Source organism: Sminthopsis crassicaudata, chromosome 6 (genome assembly GCF_048593235.1).
Source record: "Sminthopsis crassicaudata isolate SCR6 chromosome 6, ASM4859323v1, whole genome shotgun sequence".
In the NCBI taxonomy this organism is placed as follows: domain Eukaryota; kingdom Metazoa; phylum Chordata; class Mammalia; order Dasyuromorphia; family Dasyuridae; genus Sminthopsis; species Sminthopsis crassicaudata.
Window position 1 is genome coordinate 119,554,005 of NC_133622.1, and position 12,209 is coordinate 119,566,213.

Sequence of the window (12,209 nt, forward strand, 5' to 3'; positions counted from 1 at the left end):
TTGTGAGAGCCTTTTTGATTTCCTCTATGAGGTTCTTTTGTATTGAGGAGCAGCTCATATCCCTCCCAGGGGATACATCTGGGGACAGTCTGTTCCTAGTCTCCTCAGCATTTGAAGTCTGCTCCCTCTCCACACAGAAGCTGTCAATGGTTAGAGCCCTTTTGAATTTTTTATTCATTTTGTCAGAATCAAAGAAAACAAACTGACAAGAGAAGCAATTGGTCTGTTTTGCGGGGGATAGGGCTGGATGTTATTAATGGGCTTCCTCTACAGACTGGGGATAGGGCAGCAGAGAGCCACTAACAGAACAGCAATGACTGTACTGAGTCTGCGCTCTGAGGCTCCGAGAATGCACCGAGTCAGTCCAGGTGGGGGTTGGGGGTGGCCGGGCTCTGAGAGACGCTGGCTTTCTGGGGTTTTAATCTTCACCTCCGGTGTTTACACCCTCTCTGCTGCTCCTGGCTTGCTGCCAAGACGGAGCATCCACACTGGGGCAAAAGCCCTTTCACAGAAACTGCAGAGATCACACCCCTCCCCCTCCGGTCTGAGCTGTGTGAGCTGCCTGTCTTGCTCTGGCTGTCTGCCCTCAGTCTGCGCCCAGTCTGATTGACCCTCCCCCGAACAAACACAGACCTTTTCTGGCGACTTTCAAGGATGTCTTCTCTTGGTGATAATTTGTGGATTTCTTTCTGGGTCAAGCATTAAGTCAGAGGCTTGTCATGAAGTAAGTTCTGAGAGAAAGCGAGGAGCTCAAGCAGCTGTCTGCCTCCACGCCGCCATCTTAGCCGGAAGTCCCACCTGTAGTTTCTAGGACAAATTATACATGTGTTCTTTCCATATCTTTATGGCAGAAATATAGTTCTCAAGATTTCTTTTTATTTTTTTAGAAATCTCTTGAGTTCTGTATTTGGAGATCAAACATTTTGTGTAGGTCTGGTTTTTTCATCAAGAATAGATGGAATTCATTTATTTCGTTAAATATCCATCTTCTTCCCTGGAAAAGGATGATCATTTTTGCTGGGTAAGTTATTCTTGGCTGCATACCAAGTTCCTTAGCCTTTCAGAATATCATATTCCAGGCCCTTCATTCCTTTAATGTGGATGCTGCTAGATCCTAGCTTATCTTTATTGTGGCTCCTCCATTTCTGAATTGCTTTTTTCTAGCAGCTTCCAATATTTTTTTCCCTTTGTCTGATGGTTCTTGAAGTTGGCCAGTATATTTCTTTGCGTTTTGATTTTAGGGTCCCTTTCAGTAGGTGATCGGTGAATTTTTTCCATATTTATTTTACCCTCTGTTTCTAAAACATCTGGCTAGTTCTCTGATAATTTCCTGGAAAATAGTGTCCATGCTCTTTTCTTCCTCACATTTTTCATCGAGTCTGATTATTCTCAAATTGTCTCTCCTGGATCTGTTTTTCAGGTCTGTTTTCTTTCCAATAAGGTACTTTACATTTTTTTCAATTGTTTTGTTTTTCTGGTTTTGCTTGACTACTTCTTGGTTTCTCCTTGAGTCATTCATTTCTACTTGTTCCATTCTAATTTTCAATTATGTATTTCCTGAACTCACTTTTTTTTAATATATCTTTTTGTAACTGTCCAATTGAGTTTTTATCTTCTATGGAATTTTTTTCCCATTTCATCAATTTTATTTTTTAGAGAGCTGTTTTCTTTTTCCAGCTCACTAATTCTCTTTTCCTTGGAGTTGTTTACCTTTTCTAATTCATTAATTTTATTTCTCAATGATTGGATCTCTTTATCCACTCTGGATAAATTCTCCAGACTCTCTTGCCAAGCTTCCCATTCCTTTCCCCATTTCTCTTCTAGTTCTCTTGTGAGATCCTTTTTGATTTCCTTTATGAGAGTCTTATGTATTGAGGAGCAGCTCATATCCCCCTTAGGGGATTCCTCTGCAGACAATCTGCTTTTAGTCTCCTCAGGGTTTGAAGTTGGCTTTCTCTCCATACAGAAGCTGTCAATGGTTAGAGCCCTTTTACATTTTTTGTTCATTTTTTCAGAGCAAGAATCAAAAACACAAATTGACAAGAGAAACAATTGGTCTGTTTTTGGCAGGATGGGGCTGGATGGTGTTCCCCGGCTTCCTCTACAGACTGCAGGAGACAGCAGTGAGGCACTAACAGGACAGTGATGGCTGTGCTTCCTCTGAGCTCTGAGGCTCTAAGAAAGTGCTGAGTCACTCTGGGTGGGGGGTACCCAACTCCTGAGGGACGCTAGCTTTCCGGGGTTTTATTCTTCCCCTCTCTGCTGTTCCTGGCTTGCTGCCAAGATGGAACAACCACACTGGGGTAAAAGTCTTTCTCAGAAACGGAAGATATCACACCCTTCCCCCCTCTGGTCTGAGCTGTGTGAGCTGCTTGTCTTGCTCTTGCTGCCTGCCCTCAGTCTGTGCCCAGTCTGTTCGCCCCTTCCCCAGAGCAAACACAGACCTTCTCTGGTGAATTTCAAGGATGTCTTCTGTTAGTGATTATTTGTGGGTTTCTTTTCCTGTCAAGCAATAATTCTGAGGCTTGTCCTGAAATAAATTCTGAGAGAAAACGTGGAGCTCAAGCAGCTTTCTGCTTCCACACCACCATCTTGGCCAGAAGTGAGAAAGGCTTTGTTTATATCTCTATAGATGGAGAAAGAATCAGATGGGTGGCAATGAGCACCTGACTAGAGACAGAAAAAAGAGAAAAACTTCAAAACAAAGGAGAAGACCTAAAAAAAATATCAGACACTGAAAGAGCATGGCTGATAATGAGACTGTTGAAGAACTTCAAAATCTGCAGGAATTCCCTGAGATGAAAAATTTTTCATGAGACTATTATTGCAAGACTTTAAAACTTGCAGTAATTATTGGATTCCTGGCACATGAACTAATAGGCAATAAATTCCTTTTGGACTATTTCTAGGACTTGTGGACATGTATAATTTCTCATGTTATTATATTACATCACTACTAGCCTGTGTTATATTTCTATGTCCTTATGTAATTTACATAATTATGTGTACTACCTCCTATATTGATAGATTTATGTATACCTGTTTTAAGGGTGAGAACCTTCAGAAACCTGCTAATCTGATTTGATTTCCTATTTTCTTTTGTGAAGGAAACCTCCTTTATGCTGTTTTCGCCCTTTTTTTGAGCAGTCAGGGAAGGCTCACCTCTTTGGGGGCTTTCTCATCTCCTTGAGAAGTCAGGGAGGTCATGGCCACTTATGTTCTAAAAACAAAAGAAAACAGGAGATGTTATGGGCCATAACTTGAAACAAGGTGCTAAGTCAGTGGAATTGATAGAGACAATAGTTATCTAATTTAGCATGGTGCTTAACAGTTCTCTAGTTCATTACATATACTTAAGTACTTACTATAGTTCTACAAGATTCACAACTTTAAAAGAGCATATATAAGCTAGGACCCTCAACCAGGATTCAGTCAGGGAGATTCAGAAGCCAAAGAAGGCAGGTGGGAACTCAAACTCTCAGAACGAAGGCCAGACTGAAAAGCTCTTCAGAAAGGAGACAATAAAGAATTTGGGCTTTAACACCTGGCTGCATTTGGGGTGACTACTGAACTGAAATGCAGGCTGCCTCCAGAGACTCCAAAAAAACCCCAACAAGAGAACATTACATTTTAAAGAGAACATTACAATTAGCTATGCAACCCTGGATGAATTATTAATCATCTATTTCCCTTAATCCACTGGAAAAGGAATGGCAAATTACTCCTGTATCCTTGCCAAGTAAACCCCATATAGGAGTCATAAAGAATTGAATACAACTAAATCACTGAACAACAAAAACAAAACAAAACAAAAATCAGAAACATTAAATAGGAGTGTAAGGCTGGATCTTTGAATATATTGAGGGAAGTAAAAAGACTGTGAAATTGGCAGATTTTAGGAAAAATAACTTTGTTTACTGTATTAGAGTGAAGAGTTGATAAAAGGAGATCAATTAGAAGACTATTGCAAGGGCAAAGTGATAAGAGTGTTGACTATGGAGGAAGGCTGCTATGTGAGCAAGATTTTTGGATATGGATATGTCATGAATTGATAACTGATTGAATATTAGAGTGAAATCAAGGGATGAGTCAAGATTTGTCCCAAGATTGTGAATCTCAGGAACTGAAATGGTCATAATTCCTTCAACAGTAGAGAGACTTGTGAAGTGAGTAAAAGGGGAGGAGGTAACAAAGATCTCACTTTAGAATTCCAATGATTACATTTAAGCTTATAGAGTCTAAATACTTTATGATTTTTAACACTTTGCTTATTATTGACATTTTCACTAAATAAGAACATGAAGATAAATAATCTTCATTTCCATTTCACATTTTTGTAGATTTCATGGACTCCGATAGCTAAAAATGCTCATTTGCAGAACACTTTTTTGTACTTCCATATTTTACTAGATTGGTTTTGGGACAGTAGACATATGCTGTCACCTGACCTATATTGAAAACCTTTCCAGATTTGTAGGAACTGCAAGATCCTCCATATTCCCATAGCTTCCAATATCTGAACATTTACTGTCTGGATGAAACACTAAAGAAATATTTTTGTCCAAAAGCATACAGAATCATTAATCAAGAATTGTAAGTCTATATATATATAATATATATAATATATATATTATATATATAAGCCTTTCATTTCTCAGATGAAGTTCAGGGAGATTCAACAATTCTTTCAAGTTCACACAAATATAAAGCATCTGTGATAGTATTTGGATTTTTCTCTTCTAATTGTAAGATTTTTTCAACTAAACTATGCCTCTCCATAACTAAAACAAAATAACTAATAATAGAGGAAATGTTTATTTTGTATTTTAACTTGCCAAAAATTTTTCTAATTTATTAAAGCCCAACTCTTCATAGTCGAGATGCATTTTGGAGAAGAGGAGAGTTGGGAAGCAAGTATGCCTAGCATTTACCATCTCAAGAAATTAAAAATAATTCTTTAGAATTTTTTAGAATTTTTAGAATTTTTTAGTTCTATCATGGCTGGAAGCACTAACTTAAGCTACAAAAATGATTGGCCAAATAAAGTGAAAAAGAAAAATAAACAAAAATAACTCTTTAAATATAGTAATATTCATATTGCATAACAACTAATACATAATAAAAATAAGCAACTCCCATTAAGTAGAATTAGTGCCACTGGATTGGCAAAACTGACATCATGTTTTCTGCACTTTGAAATACTGTGTGGCAACTTTCCTTTAAAAAAAAAAAAAAAAAAAAAACTTGTGTAATGAGCAGGCCTCTGGTCTTTAACTTTTAATATGTTTCCCCAGTTAAACTGATCTACGCCAGCCACAAATAGCTATTCATAGCTGCTGTAAATTTATACTCAGAAAATAGTTGCAACTGATGATCAAAATGTCATTGAAAAACCCTTTAGCTATTTGAGGTATGTTTGGCCTTAGTAACATGATTTTAACTCCATTTTAAAATAGAAAGAGATCTACACAAATTATGAAGAAAATCATCTAATACTTTCATTATTTTTGGTCCCAGAGTGTTTTGGGATATTTTTTCCCTTCCTTCAACAAAGAATATTGCATCTACCTTCATGATATTGTGCAACCACAGCAAAAGACCTGATGACAAGTGAAAAGTATATCTCAAGTAACATAATGCAAAAACTGAATTTAGGGAAAAAGGCATCAAGTGAGATCGCTGAGGCAATTCATATAGAACACACAATGCACTATATTGACAAACAAGTCATATGGATTAAGTAAAGAATTCAATTAATTACTTAAAGAAAATGGGGATTAAATTCACAGGAATGTTTTTGCAGATATATTCCTGGAGGGAAATATGACTAGAAGTAATGCATGAATGGAGGATTATATTTTGTTTTCATTTCTTGAAGAATAGTACATATGTTTTATTTTTTACTGCACTATTCACAAGTAGGAATGCCTTTAGCTCAGGATAATTCTCAATTATTAGGCATTAGGGATCTTTACCATAAGGCTTTTCCTAAATACACAGTCACACAGAGAGCATAAGCCAAATTGATTAAATGTTTATGACTCAAACCATTTTTATCCTCATGGAACTTGCATGAAAATTATTGACATATGACTGATTCACCCTGAATGAGGCACTTCTAAATAAGTCACGTACTGTCCTTTTTGCTAAGATCATGTGAGTCTATTTGAGGATTTTATCTTTCCTTGGAAAGAAGGGAATATACTCTGGGATCTAACATGTCTTTTTTAGCTCTCACATCTAAAAATATGTACAATACAGTTGCCACATCCTGTTATCAAACAACAAATTACAGGTCACTATAAAGAACCTATCAGACATATGAAGAAAAGCCATCCACAAATGATTATTTGACCCTTTATATCTCATCCCTTAATGCAAAGTCCATTAGACCAAGTATGACCCATGTATGGGAAATCTTACATATACAAATCAAGATTTTAAAGTTCTCTAATGTCTCCCAGGTTTTCCTGAAACATTAGTGTCTGACTCAGTTTTGAGCATATATTGAACCTAACTAGATTGTTACACTACCAATACTATATCAATACTACCAGGAAAGCAAGCTTTTCTTATTCATGTGCTAATATTCTTTTAAAACAAGGGATGTTGTAAAGAATTCTATAATAGCAGTGTTTTAATATAATTTAATTTTTTCAACTATTTACTATGGCCAATCCCTCTTTGAAATGATTTCAAATATTAAAGAGCAATTTGCAAGAGCAATTTTCTAACTTACATTATTGTGAATTTTTAAGAAGGCAAATGAAGTTTCTATTTTTTAGCTTAAAAAACAAGACATATGTGAAGTTATAGCTTCAGATATATTATCAAAGTGAATATAGAATGCAAGAAAGAATTTAAAATAGCATTTCTAATGGTAGGTATAAAATAAAAAGCAAAATAGATTAGTAAATAGAGACATGTATAATGTCAAAGGCTACAAATGAGCAGATGCAAAGTAACCTGGCAAGTGAGGTTAATTACCAATTGGACAGTTCTCTATTACCACATGTTTGGAGGATGACCCTCCCAATTATTCTATGCTGGCTCAATCAGTGTGTGTGGATAAAGAAGGGGAAGTGAGATCAGTGGGTGGAATAATAGGAGGAGATTGAGTCATTCCTTTGGTGATGGATAGAAAGGAAGGTGGTATAGAGATTGCTAGATCTAATTCCCTGACTGTGACCCCAAAAGACCAAGAATAAAGACTTTTCCTTATCCTGACTCCAGCTGATTCTAAGATATCCAGGGTCCGAACAAATAATTTGATAGTATGTGTTAGGATTACCAGGTGAGAACTCAGGTTCTCTGGGCAATTCTCTAGCTCAGAATTCACACCTTTAGTTCCAACCTTAAGGGGGAATTTACACCTTTGGACTTCTGAGGAGTTTACATGTTTAAAAGAAGTTTGCACCTTTAAGAGGAACAAGTTCATTGGTTGAGTTCTCACTACAGTCTCTGTGAGGATAAAAGAGGGCAACATTGGGTCTGGAGAGTAGTCGAGTCTGGGACGGAGTTGGGACGGCAAGCTGGAAGGAGAGAGTCTGGCTGGGAGATTGAGTTGAGACTGCAGTCCCCAAGGATAACTTAGAGATGACTGGACCTTTACAATTCAAGAACTTTACATTTTGGCACCCAACGTGGGGCAAGGACTTTTGCTTATCCTGACAAGGACTTATTCTGAGCCCTTTAGAGGAGCTAGCCCAGACCTTCACAATTTGGAGCCCAAACAGGGACAGACACCCTACCTCCACTGAAGTCCTCCAGTTACCAGGAGATTAGGTGAGTATTCCAATTGACAAATAAGGAACTTACCTTGTTAAGGGCTAAACCAGCAATTTCTTGTAGCTGAAATGGGTCAGATGTTAGCTAAAGACATTCCCTTGACCTCAGCCGACTCAGCCCAAGCTCCAGCTCCAGCCTCAGCTCCAGTGCCACCTAGGAGTGGTGCTATAGAGAGTATAATTAAGATAATTGAGGAGCAGAGTTTACTTGTAACCCCTTTCTTTTGATTTAGAACATAGGGTGGTCATGACCTTGAAACATAAATCCATATATATGGGAGGTATTATACATAATTACATAAATTACATAAAGACATAGTAACATTACACATGCTAGAAGTGATATAACAAATAATAACATGATCAAATAATCATAAATGGAGAATTTATACATGTCCATAAGTCCATTGTTCATTAGTCTCATCTTGTATTAGGAAATACAATGATTCCTGCTGGTTTTAAAGTTCTTTAACAGTCTTCTTATTAGCCATGCTCTTTCAGTGTCCAATTTTTCTTAGATTTTCTCCTTTGTTTTGAGGTCCTTCTCTTTTTCTGTCTCTCTATGATGGACAAGGTGAATATGACTTGTTGACACCCATCTGATTCCTTCTCCATCTGAAGAAATACAAGCAAACCCTCTCTCCCAGGAAGTTAACCTATCTAATTTCCTCTTATTTACCACTTTCCAAATCTCTTCTCATCATCTGGCAATTACATTAGAGCTGTTTGCACTGGACATTGCCCTGTTGTTTAACAGGCCTGTATTCTTTCCAAGTGTAATCCATTTCTGCTATCTTTTTGCTTTTTGGCTGACTTATCTGGTAATCCCTTTCTGCCATGTGATTGCTTTTCTGCTGGTTGATCAAATCAGAGTCCTGACCTTCTAAAGGCTCTTTGGCTCTTCAGCTGCCATCATACCCCACCTATTTTTTGATTGATATCTTGGAGCTGGGCCCCACTTTTCATTTCCCTGGGTCAATCTGCATTCTGAGGCTCAGTGGAAGCCTTTGTGACATTTTGGACATGGAGTTTTAGGTCTTCTCTCACCCTGTCTTCTCACTCTATCTCCATATATACATTGAGCACTAAGATGTCCAAGTTTCCCACATTGAAAACATAGACGAATTTCTCTAGAAGTCCTTTGCCAAGAGAGACGCTGTCTTTCCATGTTCATCATAGTCCGGGTGTAAAAAGCATTTGTTCCCACTGTAGCACATCATCTTATGATCTCCTCTAAAGGAGTATCTTTGTCTAATCCCCATATAATTCTTTTACAAATCTCATTGGCATTTTCTTTAGCCAGATGTCTGGTCATTATTTCTGTAGCTGCATTTTCTCCAATAGTTCTTTTGACAGCAGTTTGCAGACATCTCACAAAATCTGCAAAAAGTTCATTGGGACCTTGCTCTATTTTAGTGAAAGCCTCTCCCCGATCTTTCTGTCCGGCAAGCTTTTTTTGCAGCCTTAGCAATTTGCTCATACACTGTCATGGGATGCTGGAACTCTATCTTTCCAGAAATCAGCAGGAGTCAGGATCACTAAACGTCTTTATTCTAGATCTTTACCGTCGCCTCCAACGCCAAGTCACAAGTGCAAGTGAGCGTGAGTTCCACCACCCAAGTTTCTCTTGCTCCTCCCACACAAGTCACTTCCCTCTCTTTGTCTCACCAATCAAGTCAGCACAGAACAGCTGGGGAGGGTCAACGTTAAACAAGTTAATAGGGAACTGTCCAATTGGCAATTAGTCTCACGTGCTTCATCATCCAAGTGCATTGCTCAGTTCTAGCCCTTTACAATGGGATAATTAATCTGTTCTGAATTTTCTCCATATTGACCTTCACCAGCTCAAAAGTGAATTGTATGTTAACTCCTGTTTCTATATTGCATCTAACTTGGATCTTACATAATTCATGAAACTCCACAAGCCACAATAAGTTTTGTCCAGGTTCTAGACATGTCCTTGCTATGAATTTCCAATCATTTGGGGTTAGGACTTCATAAGACAAACCATCTAGTAACATTTTAACATAAGCTGATGTAGCCCCATAAAGGGTACAATCTTTTTTCAAATCTTTAATTTTATTCAAATCTAAAGGTGTATATTTTCTCCTTTTTTGACCTAAAGAGTCAATCCCTTCAATCACAGAATATGCACATATAAAATCACTCATATCCTGTCCTTCTCTCTTAGCCTTAATGCTTTTTCTAATCTTGTCATAAGCTGCTTCTTTTCTGCTTCTTCCCCTCCTCCTGCTTCCTCTACCCCTGAAGGTAGAGTTGATGTAGGCCTGTCAATAATCTGCTCTCTAGGCGGGGTTGAAGCTTCTTCAAGAGAATCAGAGTCATCACACCCTAATTCCTCATTTAAATACCCTTGCCCTTGGGCAAGATCTTGAGCTTTCTTTTTTTCCTCACATTTCCTCCTCTGTTCATTTTTAAAACTTTTCCTTCTCCTACAACTTGCTCAATAGTTTAAGGCTAATTGAACTACATTGTATATATATAAAATACCTCTGCAGAAATTGAAGGAGGCCCATTTTTTGTGTGAAATTCTTTCAGTTGAAGTCCCACTAGTTTCCAGTTATCTACATTTAGTTTTTCTTCCTCTAAAACCAAGGGGACATGCATTTTAATGTGCCCAAGAGTTTAGCAATCTGTACCCAGGTTACAAGTAAACTCTGCTCCTCAATTATCTTAATTATACTCTCTATAGCACCACTCCTAGGTGGCACTGGAGCTGAGGCTGGAGCTGGAGCTTGGGCTGAGTCGGCTGAGGTCAAGGGAATGTCTTTAGCTAACATCTGACCCATTTCAGCTACAAGAAATTGCTGGTTTAGCCCTTAACAAGGTAAGTTCCTTATTTGTCAATTGGAATACTCACCTAATCTCCTGGTAACTGGAGGACTTCAGTGGAGGTAGGGTGTCTGTCCCTGTTTGGGCTCCAAATTGTGAAGGTCTGGGCTAGCTCCTCTAAAGGGCTCAGAATAAGTCCTTGTCAGGATAAGCAAAAGTCCTTGCCCCACGTTGGGTGCCAAAATGTAAAGTTCTTGAATTGTAAAGGTCCAGTCATCTCTAAGTTATCCTTGGGGACTGCAGTCTCAACTCAATCTCCCAGCCAGACTCTCTCCTTCCAGCTTGCCGTCCCAACTCCGTCCCAGACTCGACTACTCTCCAGACCCAATGTTGCCCTCTTTTATCCTCACAGAGACTGTAGTGAGAACTCAACCAATGAACTTGTTCCTCTTAAAGGTGCAAACTTCTTTTAAACATGTAAACTCCTCCTCAGAAGTCCAAAAGTGTAAATTCCCCCTTAAGGTTGGAACTAAAGGTGTGAATTCTGAGCTAGAGAATTGCCCTGAGTTCTCACCTGGTAATCCTAACAAGCATGTATTTACGAATACAGATATATATATGTAATATATGGAGTGCTTTTCAGAAAATGATTTTCAAATGAAGGTTCCTAAGTAAACCATTAATCTTAGCTCTACGAAAAGTAAGTGATAAGTAATAATTAACACTTTTTAAATGAACAACTTGTTATATACTTCATTCAGTCCATTTGCAGAAAAATTAATAAGTACTTCATGCTTTGTCAGGACTACATAGTATTTATAAAATCCATGGTCAAGAAAGGAGTTTGAGACAACATTGCTAAAAGTGATGAGAATTTGTAGAATAGTTATGTACATGCCTCAACACACTTGGAATTGTAATTAAGAAACTCATGAAGATAACAAGATTTTCTCTAAAGGTAAAAGGAAGGTTTGTTCATAATTGCTTCCAGATGGTTTGAGGGGCTATACAGACCTAAATATAGAAGCATTGGGTTACATGGCTGTATTAGAATTTTAACAATGTGTTAAGAAGTAAATCACCGATTATTTCTTTAGACTAAGGAAAATTTTTTCTTTTCAGTACAAACTGCAATCTAGTAAGAGACTGTCAAATAAGAATGGAGAACAGGTCAGACAATTAAATCCTTGAAATGGATGAACACATGATTGAATTTTCAATGAGGGGGGGGGCTTCTCCCTGAAGATAATACCTTATATTTTATCTTTTTGGTTTATACTGATTCACCAGAATCAGAAATTTAGTGGCATGTAAAGAAATATCAAGCATGATGTATACAATCCAGTAATCTTCACTTTTATGTTGAAAATTCAGTGTTTAAATTTAATGGAGCCTGTATTTAAGGAGGAAAAGGGGAGGGGACTAGCCAGTGAAAAAGTATTAGAATTTCATTTCTTTTCAACCTTACTTTACCTTTCTTTGAATTATAAAGGGAAGGAGTCAATATGGGGAGAAAAAACAAGGAATCTTATTTTCTGTTTATTGAGTGGACACTGCCATCTGCTAAATGTCTCCATTCCTTCCCCCCTTTCTCCTATGATCTCTCCTAGCATTGTCAAGTGCAGGCCT